Source organism: Cryptomeria japonica, chromosome 3 (assembly GCF_030272615.1).
Source record: "Cryptomeria japonica chromosome 3, Sugi_1.0, whole genome shotgun sequence".
NCBI classification, from domain to species: Eukaryota; Viridiplantae; Streptophyta; class Pinopsida; order Cupressales; family Cupressaceae; genus Cryptomeria; species Cryptomeria japonica.
Window position 1 is genome coordinate 57,057,308 of NC_081407.1, and position 13,387 is coordinate 57,070,694.

Consider the following 13,387-nt stretch of genomic DNA (forward strand, 5'->3'; position numbering starts at 1 on the left):
ATTATCAAAGTGGAATGATAAAAAAAAACAACTGAAGTATTAAAAGGACATGTTTGTTTTAAATATGAAACCTTTTACTTTACTATTCATGATATGCATAAAAAGAAAATGTTAATGCATAAACTGTTTTAAGGGACATATTATTTCAATGTGAAACCTTACAGTATTTAAAAAGGGTCAATACCACATCGTGAAGATAAACAATCCAATGCAGCAAGTTGGTAAAGAAACAGAGTATTTGAGTTTTAAATGCATGTTCAAACAGTGAACTTCAATGAAATCAGAATCGACTGGAAATGAAATGAGTGTCACGAGCCCGTGCTCGAACTTCATTTCTACATAAGATCAATCCCAGCATGTGCCAAAGTCAGAAATTCAACAAGGATAAAACACAATCTAATCAAAAGCAGAATAACTTGGATGAACTCTTCGTGCTTATGCACTTTCTGGATGCAGGGAAGTTTGCTAGTTTAGAAGATTTTCATGATGAATTCAAAGATATTAGTCATGAAGAGCAAGTTGGAAAGCTGCACCAGATGTTGGCCCCACATCTTCTTCGAAGATTGAAGAAGGATGTGATGCAAAATATTCCTCCCAAGAAAGAGCTCATTTTGCGTGTTGAATTGAGTCCTCTGCAGAAAGAATACTATAAAGCAATTCTGACTCGAAACTATCATATATTAGCTCGCCGAGGTCAATCTCAGATTTCCCTCAATAATGTTGTGATGGAACTCCGAAAGCTATGTGGGCATCCTTACATGTTAGGAGGAGTGGAACCAGATGTTAAAGATGTGCAAAAAGCATATAGGAAGCTTTTGGAGGCTTCTGGTAAGCTTCTTTTGTTGGACAAGATGATGGCCAAGCTTAAAATTCAAGGTCATAGGGTGCTTCTTTACTCACAATTCCACCATATGCTAGACATATTGGAAGATTACCTCTCTTACAAGAAATGGACATATGAACAGATTTGATGGAAAAGTAAATGGAGTTGAAAGACAAATTCGAATTGATCATTTCAATGCACCAAACTCAACACGGTTCTGTTTCTTACTCTCAACCCGAGCTGGCGGATTGGGTATTAACCTTGCAACTGCAGATACTGTAATATTATATGACAGTGACTGGAATCCACATGCAGATTTCCAAGCAATGGCCAGGGCTCACCGCCTTGGGCAAATGAGCAAGGTAATGATCTACAGGCTTATTACAAGAGGAACTGTTGAGGAACGCATGATGCAAATGACTAAGAAAAAAATGATCCTTGAGCATCTTGTAGTTGGTCGCTTGAAAGCCAAAGTTTTGAATCAGGAAACATTAGATGATATATTACGCCATGGAGAAAAAGATCTTTTTTTTTTTTTGATGAGAATGGGGAGGCTGGAAAGTCACGGCAGATTTATTATGATGATGTTGCAATTGACAGATTACTAGATCGCTCTTTAGTTGACAATGAAGATAGAGGAAGTGATGAAGAGGAGAAGAATGGATTTTTAAAGGCTTTTAAGGTTGCAAATTTTGAGTATGTGGATGAAGAGAAGGAAGCCGCTGTAATAGCTGAAGAGATGAACAACCAAGAGATGGATCATCAATCTTCTCACATATGTGCTGCAGATAAGGCAAAGTATTGGGATGATCTACTGAAGAGAAATGACGAGCAGCAACAAACTCAAGCAATCACTGTGCTTGGGAAGCGAAAGCATTGCCATAAACAAGTAGATTCTTTAGCCAAAGCTTACATGGTGCCAATGTTCACCAATGATATTAAATGTAGTTTTCCTGGACTGAAATCCGATAGGTACTGGAAGGAGGAACATGACTTGAAATTGCTACGAGCTTTAATAAAGCATGGTTATGGAAGATGGCCAGCCATATTAGAGGATGTTGAATATGGATTGAAACATGTCATCCAAATGGAATTATAGCTTCCAGTGGTAACGAGTACTAAGATGTGTTTGCCAAGTAAATATGTTGGAGTGTGTCCAGCCATGGATATCAAGGATCCTTGTTCAAAAGAGGATGCCTATAGTCCCGTGGTAGAGGCTTAGGTGAATCCTCCTGTTGCAGGGTACCATTGTAATGTTAATCACAAAGAAAGAACATGAAGGCAGCATCAAAAAAGGTAACTGGTAAAGTTGAAAAGCTCAGTGATGTGCCCAAGGTAGATTTGATGGATGATTTCCTTGAGATGGAGAGATTGGCTTCCATGGATTCAACTGGAATAGATCAGGCAGGAATAGGAAAATTAGATGAACTAACTGACAAGAATGTTCCAGGAAGTTTTGGTATTTTGCCTATTCAAGAAGATAGAGCTTTGTTAGAAGAAGCTCTTGCACAAAAGAGTCCAAGCTTCAAGCTGTTAATGAGGAATGCTCTGAATTGTTGAAAAAATAGAACGTTTTGCAAGAAAATCTAACTGTTTTGCAAATCTAGAAACAGTCTTGACTGGAATGAAAGAGAAGCTTGATCACACAGAGCATCAGCTTACAGAGTTGAAGGAGGAACTTTTGCATTTGAGGAGTGAAAATGCTAATCTAGAAGCAGTCCTAGCTACAACGAAAGAGAAACTTGAAAACACAGAAAATCAACTTACTAAATTAGAATAAATGCTGGCAAACTTGCAAGTGCAGCTTGAATCTGCTAAGGAATCAAAACAGTTATTAGAGAACGAACTAGCAGCCATGATTTCACATAAATCCAATATTGAATCTCAATTTAAGGCAACAGAAACTGAGATGAAAGGGTTGTCTGAAAAAAAGTGGATGTTTTAGAGTTGGAAGAACAAGAAGGCTTAGCAATGAGCAAAGAGCTGCAATTGCTTCCTATTTTCGTGTGTACAAAGGAAGAGTTCTTGCTTCTGGAAGGCTAGCGAAGAAACCCCTGTTCATCATCAAGGCTAACGTGTTGTAGGCCAATGCAAAATGTATGTGCGTGCTAAATGTGGAAAAAACAAACACAGTGCGTCATTTTTCTGTTAAATATGTATGCAAAATGTGAAATACAGACAGGTCACGAGAATTGTTTGACAATACTCTTCCAAAAAAAAAAAAATGTCTTCTCACGAAATGCAATAATTGTAAGTTACACGCAAAACCCTCTTTGTATTTTCAACAATGGCATATTAACAAAGAATGTAGCAGCTAAGGAGCCGTTTCATACCTGTAGAGGAAAAAATTTGCATTTAAAAAGAAGACCCAGAAAGTCCAATAACCTTCATCCATGGCGGCACCAAACCCTCGAGAACCTTCTAAGTGGTTTTCATTTTGCAAAATAATGAAAAATGCGATGGGAGTGCAAGACTTTTAGGGTTATCAAAATCCTTTATCATTTTTCATATTCTCTCTCAAGTCCGCTAGGCTTTATTTTATTCAATATGATAAAAATCAAACATATTTGATAAATAAATGTTTATTAATATGTCAAATATGTTTTACTTTTATTATATTTTTGTTTTCATTTTTGGTCCAAGACTGGTATTTATTTGTAAAAAGTATTTAATTACAATGCAATTATAAATTGTAATTGAATATTATTATTTGAAATATCAAAGGTTTATCCACATGCAAGAAAAGGACTTAGTCTTTTGACTTAGTTTTGAAGGAGGAATTAATTCAGGAGAGCATATAGGATCACTCATAACCACTTGGGAAGCATTCAAAAGGAGTTGAGATATTTTTGGAGACAAGAGCGTCTTTATAGGAACATGAGGTTGTTTGAAGCCAAATGGAGCAAATCTAGGGAAGTTGGAGCATTTTTAGGTAAAGGGTCGAAGTTGGACTTTTCCACCATTTTGGGGGGCTTTTATTACTTGGTTAAGTGTTTTGAGGCTGTTTCTAGTGCTCTTTTGGGTTGATTATTTATTAAGGAAGACTTTTCCAGGTTTATAGCCCTTTTTGGTGTCTTCTAGACTCCTCTTTTTGAGGCACTTTTCTTGCATCCGACCCAAATCAGTTGGGGGTTTTTGTACTTAGTGCCTGAAGACACTTCATTGGGAGTTAGTTCTGATTATGCAGAGAAGGCTTTTGTGACAACATTTTGTCCTTAGCATATTTTCTTGTATACTTTCTGTAACTCAATCTTGGAGACTGAATATATGATGACAACATCTTTTGGAGCAAGGTTTTATTAAGTTTCTTTTTTAAGCCTTCTTTTCTTTCTGTATCTTTGTGTTCATAGCATGATTGATAGAGGTAACCAGTGAATTGTATTATTCCTTGTTATTTTGTCTCATCAAGAGCCTAGTTGCAGAAGTGTATTTTGTTTGCAGGTTGCAGTTTGTGTCCACAAGAACATGGAGCTTTCATGTGAATATATATTTTCCTTGATTGCTCAGTCTAGGACCTTTCTGTGAAACATTTATGCAGGCCTATATAGAACAGAAGTGTTACCCACTAAAATAGAAATTTTTTGCAATTAGAGACCTGTCATTATCATTTTAGTTTCCCTCAAAGTTTGGTGAATCACCTAGTTACTTAGTTTATTTTTATTGTTTCCTTTTCTCTTCCCTTTTCCTACCAAGTTTTCAGTTGTTAGAAGAACAAATAGGCGATTTATCCAATAGGAACCGGCCTAGGAACCGGAGGTTTCATTTCAATTTGCGCATTGCCCACATGCAGAAGTGAATCCCATGTTAGGCCAAATTACTAAACTTGTAGTTTAGTAGGGTGCAAATTTGAGCCTTAACACATACATTAATATGTATATATATACATGTATACATATGTATATAACATAAATTCAAACATTCCCAAACCAAAATTTTAGTTCTTTAACAATGAAATCTTCTCTACAATCAATTCCCCAATAGACACAATGAAGACAATCTTTTCAAATTGAAATACTAAGAGAGTTGAAGGTCAAACCTGGAAAAATCAAAGTGAAGACAAGAAACTTGAAGTAAAACAAATCCAATTAGAAAATTCAAATCCAGCCAATTCCAAATTCAATCACCAAATCTTCAATCAATCCAAGATTCAATCAAATGCAATCAGAATGCTAGATGGTAACCCAACAACCTTCCCAGAAAGCTCAATAAATAGACAATTAATTCAAAACCATAAAAAATCATGAACCAATCAAAATATACCACAAAACTATATTGTATACCTACCATACATAATATCATGGCAAATAATATAAAATAGTTTTATTTACTTACCCCCCTCGAAAATCAACCAGTTAGAGAAAAGGGTAGGTAACAAATATATTTTCTCAATTAACCATATAGTAACAAGAGGAAATAATATTATTATAAACAATAATAAGTTAATAATAAATCAAATGAAACTTTAAAAATTTAATCCACAATAATTAATTAATTAATTAATTAAATAAAATCAAATAAATCATAAATCATAATTAAACAACAAATAAATAAATAGTCAAATAAACATTAATAAATAAATAATGAATAGCCAACAAAAATAAATCCATTAATTAAATAACTCAAGCTCAATTAATCATTAACCAAGCCAATAAAAATAAATATTAAATAGTCATCCAAATAATAATCAAATAACCAAACTATCACATAAATCAACTATAGTATAAATACTATATTAATCAAATGCTAATTAAGTATTAATTACATGCTCAGAACACCTCAAGCAACTCGGCATAGGGTCGAACATCGACACAAAACTCTAACACCAACTTGCGCCACAACACAACATGTTGGTCGAGTATTGATTTCCTCGTGGGATAACACAAAAGTGACACTACTTGATATCCCGCATTGTTGAAAAGGTCATGTGCTAGTCATGTGGGATAATAAACTAAAGGGAAGATTGCAGATTCACTTATCCCGCACAAGTTAAGAGGCACACAAAATATCACATGGGGGAGACAAAAGCAAATGCATCCTGTTATCTCGCATGACCAAGCAGGGAGGTGAAGAAGCTCGCGGGATAAGGAAAAGCGAAGATAAAAGATAAATGTATTCCTCTCTATCCTACACCACGCAAGTGTGTGCATGGTGTCTGTGTGGGATAACTTCAAGCAAGGCATAGCGACCCCTCCCGCTATCCTGTGGCATGTCATTCCCTGTAAGATAATCTTGTGGGGTAACAATAAACAAAGGTAAATAAGGCACCCTGTTATCTCGTGTTGTGCAAACTTGGAGAGAGATGGTTGTATGGGGTAAAAATACCAAAGAGAATAGATAGATGCCACTAGCCTGCATGGGTAAGAAGGTCTAAGAGGAAATGATGTGGGATAAGGAAAATGGTAGAAGGTGTGTGTTGGGTCTCAAATCAACAGATTGGATAGGTCCTAAGGAAATGCCAACTCTTATTATCAAACCTTCCAATTTGACTTGGCCAACTTATAGAGTGAACCTATTTGGTTACTAACTCTCTCACTTTAGGCTATGCAAGACCTAGGTGGGTATACCTATTCACTAGTGGCTTTTGATGACTAATGCTTTTTATAGCAGATTGAGTATCTTGATCTAAATTCTTCCCTATCTCAGAATGGCATAGGTTCCTAGGATAGGTGGCTTTTAGATGAGTTCAAAAATTGTTGTTGTGAAAGCTATTAGATATTTGTACTTTAAATTTATATGTATACACTATTGCTAATTGATTCTATATACATCCTACTCAAATATTCCTATTGCTTTAAAGTAAAGGTAATTGATATGGTAAAAAGTTGTTTATGAATGACCAGTGTCTTTCTTGTTATTTGGGCTACAAAGTCTTATATTTCCCTAGGACTTAATGTATGATTTGTGAGACAGTTTTTAAACCTACCCCTTTGGTAAATATATTAGTTACTATTTCTTATGAGATCTGCTAAATGTTTACATTATAAACTTCTTGAATGAATTTAACCTTAACCTTAAAGGACCATCCAAGGAAGAACTACAAGGAACAATTACAATCCACGAGTAGATCTTTTTAATACAAATTTATAATATAGGAACATAGACTTCACTGTAAGAATACGAATAACCTTATCTCCTTTAGATAATATCACAAACAATTGCCTATAGAAAATGAAATAACTCACAACACATATGCGAAGGAAAACAACTGATTGTATTAAAGGTTAAAAAATAGTACAGTATCATGCCAGAGTCTCTATTATATTTCTTCTTACTCTCCCCCATATCTACATTTTTTAACCACTTATATATGTGGTTGAATGGGCACCATACCCTTTTTGGGGTGGAAAGTCACCATTTTACATTAAAATTAACAAAACCTTTTGAAATTAATATGCAAACTAGTTAGTCAATAACCTTTCTTTAAGCTATCTTTCGGGTTTTTGTTTGGTCAGCAGCCTTAAACTTCAGATATGAATCTATATTTTTTGTGGTGGTAGGAAAAATCCATTTCTAAAATGGGTCTTCATCATATTTGACATTTGCATACAGTTTCATTCCAAGTCGACATCTTCTTTCATACAAGTCGAAATAATAGGCTTTTCAGCCTTCTTACTATCTCCTGTATGGTCTACAGCCAAAAACACATTGTACATATCTAATATTTTTACTGGAGCTTGGAAACTTGATTTTATGAAATGGGTATTTCTTATATTTTCATGTTTCATTCATTTTAATTCTCTGTTCATATCATATTTTCTACAGATCAAAAACACTAGTCTTTCATGGGGTCCATTGGAATTAATTTATTCATATCCTCCTTTACTCTAGGTGTTCAAATCATTAATCATCCATTATGTGTCATTTCCATGAAGTGAACACTATTTTCAATAGTAGGGTGCTTGAAATTACTTGTAAATTTGAAGCCCCAACAACGTGTTATCTCGCCAACCCGCATGAAGGAAGAGTTGTTGTTTCACGACACGTATAACACGCGTGTTATGCAATCTACAAAACACATCAACACGACCCGTGAATCCAATGTGGATTCCTTTCACATGTGGAATTTTTGTGTGTAGATGATTATGTAGATTGGTCCCATCATACATCAAGTGGTAGAGTGACATGTGGATGTTTTGTGGGAAAGATTTTTGTTTGATTTTTGAATTCAAGAGCACACACATCAAAAGAAATTATTTCATTCAGAACATAAACAAGATATGAAATTAATGTTGAACAGAGTTACAACTGAAAATATCTTTTTTAAAATGGGGTTGTGTGCTTGAGACAGAGTGTTGTCAAAAGAATTTAGAGATTGTTGAAAGAAGGCATTCAATTTAGATAGTGCTAGATAGAATGAATAGACAAGGTGAATCATTTAGTAGCTCAAGAAGCTCAGAAAGAAGATGTCACCACCATGAAAAAGATTTGAAATACTTCTAATTGACAAGATACTAGAGATGCAGTTACGTGTAGATTACTAAAGATAGTAATCTGAACTCAGTGATTATTCTGAAGATGGAAGATGGTGTAATGAATGATGGCATTCAATCAGCCTACATGATAGATATGTTAGGAGCTTGAAAATATTTTTATTTATTTTTTTGAAAATATGTTTGGAGGGAGTTGTACATAGATTACCACTAAGTGGAGTTAGTTGATAAAAAAAGTGTTGGATAGCAGAAAAATAGAGGGGTCTGTGTACATAAATAGAAGAAGCTTTATAGAAACAGAGGTTGCAGAAAAGTGTTTTCTGCATGTGTCAATAACACGAAGTCGGGGCTGTTAATAACACTACAAAAAATTTGTGTGTAGAAAAATATGAAAGAGAAGAGGAGATAAGAGGCATCAGGAGCTAGAAGTAGAGAGCAAGAAAAGAGGAGAATAGAGATTACAAGATGAGATCAGTGATTAAAGAGGAAAGTGTTGAGGATAGAGAGTTGAGATAGACACAAAGAAAAAGTATAGTAGAATTGTTGAAGAGCAGAGACATAACATAGAGAGGCCAGAGGAAAGTTGTAGAGAACATAATAAGGTGAATAGAGAAGAGGGTGTATCAGCTAAGCTAAGAAGTGTACAACAAAATAACAAAGTAAGTTGGAGAGAAAAGATAGTGAGATAAAGATCAACAAAGACTAGTGATCTGAGATTGCAGAACCAAGGCTGAGAGGCAGAGAAAGAGGATTGAATTGAGCAGATATCAAAGAGAAAAATTCAAAGATAGGAAGAATATAGAGAGAAGAGAGCAGATAATAAGAGCAGAACAACAAGGTGTTACAAAACCTCATTTGTAACAAGGTGATTAATTTGTATTTGTAATTTATCTTCATTGTATGTCTTTGAGTGGGTGCTCAAGTAGGGGTTGGTGCTCCTTTGAGTAGGTTCTCATAAAGCTTAGGGTTGGTGCTCCTTTGGGATGGTTCCCATAAACTACAGGGGTTGGTGCCCTAAACTTTGTAATCAGTGACTTACTTGTGAGGCTGCATTGGAGCAATAGACTCCAGCAACATTTCTCACCAAGGTCTTTCCCCACCATGGGTTTTCCTTTTATATACTTGTGTTATGAGTTTTCTCTCTTTGTGTGTGTGTGTTAATGTGTTTTGTATCTCTGCTCATAGTTTTAAGATTATTGTTATTAATGCCTAGATCATTTAGAAGCTAAAGTTTTTGGTTACCACTGATTCACCCCTATCTCAGTGGTCCATTATTTTCCTTCAATCTCATATGAAGTTGGAGGACAATTCTGAGGAATGATATATAAATGTTTAGTAATTTTCACCAATGCATCCCAAGTGACACTCAATTCGACTTTTCCAAAGAGTGTAGTTTGATCCATCAAATCTTGGACTATCCTTCTTATAATTTGTCATCCCAGATCACCTCAAGTGATCAAGATTCTTTGAAGGAACCAACTCTGATACCAATTGTTGGCAACAAGACAAAAAATTGAGAGGGAGGGTGAATCAGTTTTCTCAAAAACTTTACATAACTCAAACACAATCTCAGATCTAATAATTAGTAGTGAGAGCATAAATCAACACCACATCAATAGCACACATAACACCAATATTTGTGACATTGTACAAGTGTCTTCATCAATGAAAAAGGGGGAGATTGTTGCAAATATGATTTTGTGATTATCATTGATGTCAAACTTGTTGTCATTGATGTCAACCGAGGTCCAAAAGTATGTGATCAATGGTGTTGTATCTTGAGTTTGATCATGTATTCACAAGGATGTATGGAGATTTATGGTGATTATTGTAGATGATATATCTAGTTTACTCATGGATATTTAAGAGAATTGAAGATGTATTTAGATGTCCACAACAAATTTTGGCTTAAGTGTGACTATTTTAGTGAATATTTGTCAAACAATATTCAATATTCTACTCTGCATTGTGCTGAATTGATTCATCTTTAATTTTTATATTACTATTATGTTGGTGGATGAAAATGAATGTTATATCTATGTTTTCATGTTCCTATTTGATCTATAGTAGATTTTGTGATGGTCTGAGTATTGGTGATGTAGTGACAATGTACCTATTTACAAGGATGCCTTTACATTCCTTTGACTTCTGATGATTTTGGTGTTGTGGTTCTCTAAAATAGTATTGTTTTTGTTAGGTGATTCTATGTTGTGCATCTACAAATGTTGTGGAGGTCTACATTGTATATTGAGTATGTTTGACTGGGTTCCATTATTGGTTCTATCTTTCAGTGTTGACTTGAGTATTTTTGGTTTGTGTAATAGTGTACGAAGTAGAACACGATGATTTATGAGTGATTATGAGGTGTTACAATATGGTGTGATGCTTCAAATGTCTTGTTTTCCTTTTGTATTACTTTGAAGAAAGTATTTGCGATTGACTATTTATACTCTACACATTACATCTAATTAGACCGACATAATTCATGTATCTTATTTGAGCATATGATATATAAAGGCTAAAATATTTTGTAGGATTGTAAGATTTGAATAGGAATTTGTGAATGGTAAGTGCAAAGGTGCACAATTGCAAATGAGCAGTGATGAAGTCAGTTTCAGATGTTTAGAATAGTGAATTATAATCAACAATTAATATTATGTGCTTGCACTGAGTTCAACAAAGAATACTCTTTCTAATCAGATCTATTGTATCTTACTCTGAAGAAGTAATCTTCAGTGTTTTGCAAGTCCATTATCTCTTTCCCTAAGGTTGTACATCCTAGCCTGCAAGTCCAAATCAGGAGTGGTGAGCTTCCATGGCCTAGAGCCTAAAACTTTGTAATCTATTTTCATATAGTGAGACATTTCTCATCGTGGTTTTTCCCACATTGAGTTTTCCACATAAAATATTGGTGTCCTTGTGTGATTGATCTTTTATTTTTTTCTATTTATGATAGTTGGAATAAATGATGATTCAATGGTTAAGTTTTAATATATGTTGATTCATCCCCCTTAACATCTGGAAGTATTCAATAGATATTTGTGTGGAAGGAAGTAGGATTGAAAGTGATGTGTATAATATTAGTGAAGTCAATGCAAATAGATGTATTGTGAGGCAAAAAGATGAAAGTTGGCCATGGTATAGAAGTATGAGTAACATTAATTTTGATCATCTTGTGAGGATCAAATCCAAGAAAGCAGTAAGTGACATGCCTAAAAGTAATCCTTGACTTATATTTTCTTTACCAAACAATGTACCAGGATATCCCATACCATCCCAAATATTCTAAAGCATCAAATAAGTAGACTATTGCCAAGAAAAAATATTTGAATTACAAACCAAGATCTATTTTAGATCATAGTTAAATTTATTGAAAATACCTATCCAATTTGATAACTTTAAATGAGTATTGAAAACTCCATTTTTTGGGTTAGAGAAACTTTGAGTTGTATTTTTACACTAATTTATTAGTACAAATTTGAATAAATTAAACTTTTAGTCTAGGTATGATTTTTGCACAATCCATATAGTATGTGTAAGTGATTAAAAAATATACACAATTTTATCCAAAAGCACTTACACATGAGTAACCTTTGTAAATGCAATTGTAGCAATTCAGATTATTATATATAAAATTTGAGAAAATGATTTATGTAGGTTCATGGTGGTCTATGTCTAAGATGATAGTGAAAGTTGATACCCCTAAATGTTTGCATTATTTATATTTGAATATTGTATATAACTAATTATCATGTAAATATAACACTCGTAAACCATAAAACAAATTTATTACGTACTTAATATTTTGAATCTAAATATTAAATGATTTTCTAATTTAAAAATAATATATATATTTCTTCGATATTTCAAAATTATTTATATTAATACTAACTAGATTTTAATTACTAGTAACCATTGTAACAATAATTTACATTGTATATTTATATCAAACAATCAAATCCCAAACAGAATTTGGAATTATTTCTCTTCTAAAAAAACATTTATTGTCTCACAACGAGTGCACAACTTATAAATAATATTGTCAATTTTACATTATGTTTATAAATTGTAATATAGATCTAAAACATTTCACTATGTAAAGTGTTTCAATAAAGTTTTTGTCAAAGGGAATGCACTTTGTATCAACTTCTAAATTTAGAGTTTTTTCAATTAATACCTCATAATAGGAAGAAAATAATATGAATTTGTTTTTTAGGGGCACTAAAGGGTCTACATGAGAAACCTGAATAATTGGACATGTAATATTTTTCCAACATATGAATTTCTAAACTTCTTCAAGTTAAGCAATTCTATGCCTGAAGTATTTGAATATACACATATGATCACATATATTTTTCTTATCTATTTAGGAGAATGTACTTCATGTAATATCTTAGTGTATACATATGTAAAATAGTTATGAATAGTTCATGGATTAATATTGTATGTGTAAACAGACATTACATTTGGAAGTGGAGAATTTGTGAAAAGAGATGACTCATTTAGAAAATATGTACAAGTAACCATTTCATTCAATAATATGTTAAAAATTATTATATTTATTAAATGGTTTTAAATTTTAATAAATATTTTTATTTAAATTTATGATAAGAAATATTATTATTTATGACAGACATATGATTGGCGAAGATTTGGAATTGTTAGATTTTAAGGACCTTCAACGTCTTAAAAAAAAAACTTACTCCAAGTGTGAGAAAGATACATTAAAAAAAGGTAATTATTGATTTGTATTAAACTTCAATAAAATTTCTTAATACTATTTAAATATTATATTTACTTTTTTCAATATTTCCCTCTCTTAGAAAAAATATATTTAAAAAATGCAATCTACTTATATTATAATTTTTTTTTCCTTAATTAAATTATAGTCTTATGAAAAATTTCGTATGTTATCATGTGTTACTTGAGCATATTCGGACTCTAAAATTGAAGGTAATATTTTTCCTTTTATATAAGTATAATATATATTATTTTATTTTAATATTAATTTTATTACTTTATTACTTAAATAAAAATATACTTTATAGGTGATGTTTTTAAATATAATTGAAATTTTATTTTTATTTTTATTTTTCGTTTACTATGAAAAGATGATGGTTTTTATTTTATTTTT

At 32.8% G+C, this 13,387-nt stretch overlaps 1 pseudogene; it reads left to right on the plus strand.

The window, feature by feature from the left end:
• The first annotated feature begins 356 nt into the window (after positions 1–356).
• LOC131033542 (CHD3-type chromatin-remodeling factor PICKLE-like) lies at positions 357–2,060 on the plus strand (annotated as a pseudogene).
• Positions 2,061–13,387: the final 11,327 nt, after the last annotated feature.